Genomic DNA, 7446 nt, shown 5'->3' with positions numbered 1-7446 from the left:
CGCTCTCAGCGCGGTATGGCCGTAAGCAAGGGCTGCTCCAAAAAGTGGGCTATTTAAAGATCAGCCTCCGTAAAAGCCAGCATATTATATAAATAGTGAAGAAAAGGCAAAAGCTTACAGCACCTGGTATTCCCAGGCGGTCTCCCATCCAAGTGTAACAATCGGCCTTATCAGCCGAGTTACAAGACTAAAATGGGATCAGATTTAACTGTGAGAGATGACTAGTGGTTAAAAGAATGAGACATAAAAGAAGATTGGTTTAAATAGATTTGGTTTATTTACAAGGTTCACATAAAAGACTTTAAAACAACACGATAAAACGAGGTAAACGCTGTTAAAAGAATACAGTTCATTTGTCCATACCCTAAAAACAGTCCAAGAATCCCAGTGTGTTGATAAGTCCAATGTGAGTGTCCACCGGTGTATATACAATCCACAGAAAGTGTAATCCAAAGTTTGCAGGTGGTGAATGGAAAGGTGAGCTCTAAAATTAGCAACTCCTCAATCCAACAGTTTGGTGACTGTCCTTTGTTTGTCATGCTGCTCTCTTATACAGTTGTACTTCCTGCTTCCTGTCATGTGTCTAGTCACATGGCAGGCCAACCATCCATTTTTTAAAGACACACACTCACTTAAAATGTTAAGAGTAATAAAATGGCCTAAAAAACATGTAAAACACTTAAAACTCTATAATACATTTAAATGATTGTAATAAATAGAGCGGTAAAACACGTCTTTCTAAAAGCCAGCATATTATATAAATAGTGAAGAAAAGGCAAAAGCTTACAGCACCTGGTATTCCCAGGCGGTCTCCCATCCAAGTACTAAGCAGGCCCGACGCTGCTTAGCTTCCGAGATCAGACGAGATCGGGCGCTCTTTTTTTTTTTTTTTTTTTTATTATCAAAAAGTACAAAATAATATTTACATAACTCATTTTTCATTCATTACATCTTTCAATCTTATTACATTTGAAGACAATTTAGCATATACAGCATGAGCTTTGAATTTAACCCTCCTTTATATCACTCAAACGAAACCAAAAACCCAAAACAAAAATACCTAACTTAAATATAACCATTTCTTTTCAAAATGTTAAACTAAACCTTTCTTTTGTACATATAAATCCACTTTCTTCTACAAACGCTTTTTCAAATTCTTCTTTGCTTAGGTATTTCCACATTATATACACATTCTTTCTAACAATACTCTTGAACATTTCAGTCACATCTACTTTCTTTCTCTCATAGTATGCCATATTCCTCCTCACCCATATTGCATACCTTGCATTACTTAGAATCAAATTCCAAAAGTTCACCTTCCTATCCTTATAATTTGTACATTCACCAAACAAAAACAGTTTTTTCCACTCATCTTCTGCAACCCCTTTTCCCATTCCATCTTTTATCAGTTTTTTCATTTTTCCATGAAACTCCTCAAGTTCCTTGCACTCAAAGAAAATGTGCATCAAAGTTTCTGGCTCTGTCTCACATATATCACATTCTCTACTCACATTTTTATTCATTTGATGAATTACCACCTTTGTATAGATTCTATTGTGTCGTAGCTTGAAGTCCAAGTTCTCACAGTCTAGTCCGTTGTATTTTATATTTAAGTTTCTCCATATTGTTTTTACTTTCAAATCAGGAAACAATCTTGGCCATACCGCTTCTGATGCAGGCACTTTGATCTCCTTTCTGACCATCATTTTGTATACAGTTTTCACATTTATCTCCCACAAAAACTTTTTTCTCCCATTTTCCACAATGTACATTTCAGGCATTCCCCAATCTCCCACTTTAACAGTTTCCCTTTCAATCCTTTCTACCCACCTTTCAGGCAGGCTTTTTTTAATGTTTTCACATTCACCATCCACTTTTGCTTTCTCAATTTCATCATCCCACCCCACCACACAATCATATATTGCTCTATTCGGTAAAAAACCTTTTACATATTCGTAAGCCATATCCTTTACTTTCCTTACCCCCGCTCTCATGAACAGTCTGTTGTAAAGCATTTTCCCTCCCCTCCTTATTCTTGGGTTCAGGAAAATTGGCTGATTGTGTATTTGGTTTATGTTTTCACATTCATAGTTTACATTTATCACAAATTCAGCCCATGCAGTAAACACTTCTTGGTAAAACAAAGGCAACTTTTCAATCATTGGCTTTTTTAAAACCATAAACACTCCTTCTTCACCACACCCTCCTCCTTCATTTAAATATTTTCTCTTATACCCCTTCCATCCATATTCTACTTTGCCACATAAATACTTTTTTATTGTCTTAACTCTTATTGCTTTCCTTTTCACATCTAAATCCATCAATTTCAAACCCCCCTCACTGTAATCTGCTATTAATGTTTTTGCTGATATTTTTACTCCTTTCCCACCCCACACAAAAATATTCACAGCCTCTTTTATTCCATTTAACACCCAGTCTGGTAAATCAATTGCTCCCATCACATAATTACATTTAGTTAACAATAAAGAATTAACCACTACCACTTTTCCTCTTAGTCTTAATTCCCTTAGTCTCCAAAACTGTAACACTTGCTTGATTTTGTTTAGCACTCCTGACCATGTTGCATCTCTTGCCTCTTTTGCATTCTCTCCTACGTTTACCCCTAAAATTTTTATAAAATCTTTCGTTATTTTAAATGGAACATCTGACCCTTCCACCCTTATTCCTCCTATACTCATTATTTCAGATTTTTCCACATTTATTTTAGCACCTGACGCTTTCCCATATTTTTCCATCTGTTTTCTAATTTTATTTATACTCTCTATATCCCTAACTGTAAAAGTTGTATCATCTGCATATTGATGTATTACACTCAATCCTCCATTTGGTATTTGAATACCTTTTATTTCCTTGTCATTTTTGATGAGTGTCGCCAGTGGCTCAGCTGTTATTGAATACAATATTGCAGACAACGGACAGCCTTGCCTTACTGACCTCTCTAACTGAAAGGGGTCAGTTAACACCCCATTAACCTTAACACAACTTTTAGCATTTACATATATTAATTTTATCCACTTTTGCATTCTCTCTCCAAACCCAAATCTCCCCATTGTCTGTTCTATAAAGCTATGTTCCACCCTATCAAAAGCCTTATTTAAGTCTATAGATAAAACCAATCCCCCTTTCCCATCTTTCCCCATCCCTTCTACTACGTCCCTTATTGTGCAAATTGTATCTGTAATGTCTCTTCCCTTTATGCTATAAGCTTGGCTTGGTGATACTATTGACCCTACCACCTCTTTTATCCTATTTGCCAGCACTTTTGTCAGTATTTTATAATCCGTGTTTAACAGACTCAACGGTCTATAATTTTCTAGCTTAAGTGGACTTCCTTTATTTTTATATAGTATTGTGATTACTCCTAGCCCCATAGACTCTGGCATTTCACCTCTCTCTTCCATACTTCTATAAACCTTCCACAATATTGGTGCTACAGTCTCTTCAAAAGTCTTGTAAAACTCATGCGTTAAGCCGTCTGAGCCCGGGCTTTTATTCTTCTTTGTCTGTTTTATTGCTTCTTTTATTTCTTCGATACCTATGTCACTTTCACATGTATTTTTCTCACTTTCACTTAACCTCACACTCACAGAGTTCAAAACTTCCTCCACACACTCCTGTTTAACCCCTTCTTTCTTAAATAGCTTCTTATAAAATATTTCTACTTCTCTTATTATCTCCACATAATCAGTAATCTTATCTCCTTTTTCATTTTCCAACTCTGTTATATACTTTTTCATCTGCTTTTTCTTTTCTAAGTTTAGAAAGAACTTTGTGCTTCTTTCTCCCTCTAACGCATACTGCGCTCTACTCCTTATTATTGCACCCTTGCTTTTTTCTTTTTCATACTCCTCTATTTCTGCATTTATCTGCATAAAGCGTTCTTTATCTTGCTCGGGATTACTTTCTATTTTTTCTGCTTCCCTCTTCAATTCATTTTGCATTACCTCAACTTTGCTCCTTCTCTTAAAATTCCTTTGTTTGGCATATCTAATACTTCTTTTTTTAATTATCCCTTTCATTTTTTCCCACCACTCACATACATTTTCATCAAATAAGATATTTTCCATTTCATAATCTATACATTTTCTGATATTTTCTTTATATGCCTCTTCTTTTAGCAAGTCTGCATTCAAACACCACATTCCTCCCCCCCTCTCCTCCTCGTTCACACCCATCTTTACCATCATCATAGCATGGTCACTTACTCCCACAAACTTATATCTCACATTTTTTATATATTTTAACATTTCCCTTTTGGTTAAACATAAATCTATACGGCTTTGTTTCAAGACTCCCATCACCAATTGTCTTCTAGAGAAGTCTTTTTTGTAGGGATTCTCATCCCTCCATACATCAACTATGTCCTCATTTTGCATCCATTCAGTTAAATATTTTCTGGATACATCTGACTTAAAGTTTGCGCTGCTTGACGCGTCCAGTCTTGTGCACCATACATTAAAGTCACCGACTATTATAAAGTTGCCTTTACACAGCGGCTTAATTTCTTTAAAGACTTCTTTTCTTTCATTTTCTGTGTTAGGTGCATAAATGTTTATCAGCCTGAACAGTTCATTGTGAAATACAAATTCAATCACTAACAATCTCCCATTTCCATCCTTGTATATTTGCTTCACATTGTTTAATCGATCTCCTTTTATCAGGGTTGCCACGCCACAGGATTTTGCAGTCCCATGATTAGAAATAATTTCACCTTCCCACCTCTTTCTTATGTTGTCCATTATTTCATCAGACCAGTGTGTCTCTTGCAAACAGAGTATATCCGCTTTTAACAAACCCTTCACCTTCTCAAACTTATTTTCATCTCTTAACCCATTGCTATTCAAACAGGCAATGTTCATAATGCCCCACATAGCAAGTATCATAATTTTGAAAAAAATCATACTCATTTTGCTCAATCCATGCACTTACTTTCTGCAGTGTGCTCCTCCATTTCTTTCTTCTTTCTTTTCTTCTGCACCCTTTTTCCTTCGCTTGTGTCCATGTCCTCGTCCTCGATTGTCTCTAGACTCTCTGGCACTCCTCCACATCCCTCCACTTGCAGCTTTTCGCCTTGCCCTTTTGCACTGTCACCCTCCTGACTCTCTCCATCACCTTTCGCTGTTTCCCCTTCTCCATTTTCACACTCCAAGCCCTTCATAGCCATCTCCTTTCCGGGTTCCGCTCTCCTTTCTTTCTTTTTTCTTTCTCTCTCTCTCTGCCTCTGCCCTGGAGCCTCCTCCTCTTGACTGCTCACATTCTCAATCGCTCTCCACTCCACTGTTCTTTCTTCTCCACTCCATGCATCCCTTCTTTCTTCTCCAGTCGCTTCACCTTCCTTTCCTTCGATCTCCACCTCTTCATCCACCTCATACAGATCCGAATCCTCCTCATTGCTGTTTTCCTCATCCATCTCCGGCAGTGTTTCACACACACATAATCCAGGTCGCATATTGCACATAATGCAGTTCACCTCCTTGCACTCTCTGGCGTAATGTCCCTGCTTGTCACATTTAAAACATCTGAAGCTTGGGCAGTCTCTTACAATGTGACCTGGCTGAATGCACAGGCGACAGACTTTCACTTGCCTGTCATGTATCACTCTGAAGTGCTCAGTCCCTCCTAGTGTCTCAAACTTTGTTGAATATGGCAGTGATTTTACCACATCATTGAATTTTACCTTTAAAAATCTTGTCCCATCAGCGATATCTGTCCCCGGCCACATTCTCCTTTTCACTCTTGAGACCGCTTTAACTCCCCATTCCGACAGCTTTCTCAGTATCTCCTCATCCTGAATATACATTGGTAGACCAAGAAATGAGACCACCATCTCCATACAGTCCACCTCTTTCGCCATAATCCGACTGTTCTTTATCTTTAGCCCATCCAACAACTTCTTCTTTCCTTTTTCCTCTTCCATTGTCAGCTCGTATTCTTTTGGTGTTTTGTATCTACAGCCGATCACCACTCCACACTCTTCTCTCACTTTCTTCAGTATCTCCATCATCGTTATTCTATCTTCTCCTTCTATTTCCACCAGCACTGTGAGCCTCTTTTCATAATTCCTTCTTCTTTGGTCCCGTTCTCCATCCATTTCCCTTGTGTTCCTTTTCTCCAGGCCTCTTCCCACCTCCATTTTGTCATCCAACATTGTAGCCATCTCAGCACAGAAAGTATCTATCCCCAAACAGCAATAGCCGTTTGGGGATTAAATAACTTGACTACCCACCAATTCCTCTTTTTCAAAAAGGTTGTTTTAAAAACACAGGCTTCAGTTTCCAGTTCTCAAAACTCAAAACACTCTCTGTTTGCTTTCTCCAACAAGCTGTACCACTTCCTGCTTCCACTAGAGGGCGCTCAGCGTGGTATGGCCGTAAGCGAGGGCTGCTCCAAAAAGTGGGCTATTTAAAGATCAGCCTCCGTAAAAGCCAGCATATTATATAAATAGTGAAGAAAAGGCAAAAGCTTACAGCACCTGGTATTCCCAGGCGGTCTCCCATCCAAGTACTAAGCAGGCCCGACGCTGCTTAGCTTCCGAGATCAGACGAGATCGGGCGCTCTCAGCGCGGTATGGCCGTAAGCGAGGGCTGCTCCAAAAAGTGGGCTATTTAAAGATCAGCCTCCGTAAAAGCCAGCATATTATATAAATAGTGAAGAAAAGGCAAAAGCTTACAGCACCTGGTATTCCCAGGCGGTCTCCCATCCAAGTACTAAGCAGGCCCGACGCTGCTTAGCTTCCGAGATCAGACGAGATCGGGCGCTCTCAGCGCGGTATGGCCGTAAGCGAGGGCTGCTCCAAAAAGTGGGCTATTTAAAGATCAGCCTCCGTAAAAGCCAGCATATTATATAAATAGTGAAGAAAAGGCAAAAGCTTACAGCACCTGGTATTCCCAGGCGGTCTCCCATCCAAGTACTAAGCAGGCCCGACGCTGCTTAGCTTCCGAGATCAGACGAGATCGGGCGCTCTCAGCGCGGTATGGCCGTAAGCGAGGGCTGCTCCAAAAAGTGGGCTATTTAAAGATCAGCCTCCGTAAAAGCCAGCATATTATATAAATAGTGAAGAAAAGGCAAAAGCTTACAGCACCTGGTATTCCCAGGCGGTCTCCCATCCAAGTGTAACAATCGGCCTTATCAGCCGAGTTACAAGACTAAAATGGGATCAGATTTAACTGTGAGAGATGACTAGTGGTTAAAAGAATGAGACATAAAAGAAGATTGGTTTAAATAGATTTGGTTTATTTACAAGGTTCACATAAAAGACTTTAAAACAACACGATAAAACGAGGTAAACGCTGTTAAAAGAATACAGTTCATTTGTCCATACCCTAAAAACAGTCCAAGAATCCCAGTGTGTTGATAAGTCCAATGTGAGTGTCCACCGGTGTATATACAATCCACAGAAAGTGTAATCCAAAGTTTGCAGGTGGT

The 7446-nt window shown here is 39.1% G+C and overlaps 4 non-coding genes across 4 annotated transcripts in view; all 4 read right to left on the bottom strand.

Annotated features, from left to right (window-relative positions):
- Window positions 1–27, bottom strand: part of LOC141316631 (5S ribosomal RNA) — a 119-nt gene extending 92 nt beyond the window's left edge. The window contains exon 1 of the ribosomal RNA XR_012351477.1: window positions 1–27. This exon is cut by the window's left edge and continues 92 nt beyond it. This is a non-coding gene — a ribosomal RNA (5S ribosomal RNA).
- A 6454-nt stretch (window positions 28–6481) lies between these two features.
- On the bottom strand, window positions 6482–6600 carry LOC141316681 (5S ribosomal RNA). Its single transcript, XR_012351525.1, has one exon. It is a non-coding gene; the product is annotated as a 5S ribosomal RNA (ribosomal RNA).
- An 84-nt stretch (window positions 6601–6684) lies between these two features.
- Window positions 6685–6803, bottom strand: LOC141316669 (5S ribosomal RNA). Its single transcript, XR_012351513.1, has one exon. It is a non-coding gene; the product is annotated as a 5S ribosomal RNA (ribosomal RNA).
- Window positions 6804–6887: 84 nt separating this feature from the next.
- On the bottom strand, window positions 6888–7006 carry LOC141316657 (5S ribosomal RNA). The gene has a single exon (XR_012351501.1). It is a non-coding gene; the product is annotated as a 5S ribosomal RNA (ribosomal RNA).
- Window positions 7007–7446: the final 440 nt, after the last annotated feature.

The sequence above is a fragment of the Garra rufa genome, unplaced genomic scaffold (assembly GCF_049309525.1).
Source record: "Garra rufa unplaced genomic scaffold, GarRuf1.0 hap1_unplaced_127, whole genome shotgun sequence".
Classification (NCBI taxonomy): Eukaryota; Metazoa; Chordata; class Actinopteri; order Cypriniformes; family Cyprinidae; genus Garra; species Garra rufa.
Note: the sequence above shows the minus strand (reverse complement) of the source record. Positions and strands in the feature narration are given on the sequence as shown.